At 37.2% G+C, this 1,324-nt stretch overlaps 1 protein-coding gene across 1 annotated transcript in view; it reads right to left on the reverse strand.

Moving 5' to 3' along the window:
• Positions 1-1,324, reverse strand: part of LOC109957322 (outer dense fiber protein 2-like) — a 13,919-nt gene that overhangs the window by 9,837 nt on the left and 2,758 nt on the right. The gene's annotated exons all lie outside the window — the stretch shown is intronic.

The raw sequence follows: 1,324 nt of genomic DNA on the forward strand, positions 1-1,324 counted from the left end.
GAAAAAAGTGACCTATGAAAATGTCTAACTGTATTTCCAGTTTAACCAACTAGAGTAATAACCTGTGGGGTCTTGCTGGGACTCCTCCTCATGTGAACATGCACCGGAGTGGTCTCCGGTACGTGGACATGAACCGGCGGCGGTGGCGGCGACGAGTCACGTGTTGTCATTGTTTCAAGATGGTACACCAACATTCAAGCCGCGTTTACAATCAAACAAGACACAACCAAACTCGTGGTGATCGGAAATAGCCCATTATTACTGTGCTAAGTTGCAAGTTTCTAAGGTAAATCTCACCGTCTCTGTGGTTAGGACGGTGGTTTGTCTTGACAGAAGAGCCCTCTGATTGGCTGAGTTGCAACATCTCGCTCTGTGATTGGTGGAGACGAGTTTAGATACGAGTTTCCCGTGGTAACCTAAAAAATAACGGGTGATGCTGCGTTCAGGGAATGTTGGCAAAATGGGAAATAGAAAAACACTTCCGAAGGGAATTATTCCAAAGCGGAAAAATATTCAGATCCATTTCTTAGGTAACATACAAATACTTCAATGTAAAATTGCTCGGTTACGAGAAACGCACTTAAAATCCTACTTAACTACAAGCACAAAAGTATCATCAGCAAAATATACTTTAAGTATTAAAAGTAGCCGCTTCTACAAAATGGGGCTTGACTGGCATTTGATTATAGCTTGTATTACATAATAGATTGTTCTTACAAATGCATCAATATTTAAGTAGCATTTTACTATGGCTGCTATTCTAGACTGAGCCCTGTTTAACTGCTTTGTATGCAGTTAGTTGGTTTATTTTATAAGTTTGTCTCATGTTTTGTATCTTACTGTAAAGTAGTAAATACTAATAACTGTAAAATAAATGTAGTGGAGTAAAAAAATAAAATACAGTATCTACCCCAAAATGTAGTGTAGTAGGATAAATATAGACTACTCTAGTAAAATACAAGCTGTTATACATGAGTAGGCAAACAATTATTTCAGTAAAAGTACTTAGTTACTTCCCATCACTGAAACTATTCAACAGCCTGTTTTGCAGTGGTGGAAAGTAAATACACATACAGTGGGTACGGAAAGTATTCAGACCCCCTTAAATTTTCCACTCTTTGTTATATTGCAGCCATGTGCTAAAATCATTTAAGTTCATTTTTTCCTCATTAATGTACACACAGCACCCCATATTGACAGAAATACACAGAATTTTTGACATTTTTACAGATTTATTAAAAAAGAAAAACTGAAATATCACATGGTCATAAGTATTCAGACCCTTTGCTCAGTATTTAGTAGAAGCACCCTTTTGAGCTAATAC

This window comes from Monopterus albus, unplaced genomic scaffold (genome assembly GCF_001952655.1).
Source record: "Monopterus albus unplaced genomic scaffold, M_albus_1.0 scaffold26.1, whole genome shotgun sequence".
Taxonomy (NCBI): Eukaryota; Metazoa; Chordata; class Actinopteri; order Synbranchiformes; family Synbranchidae; genus Monopterus; species Monopterus albus.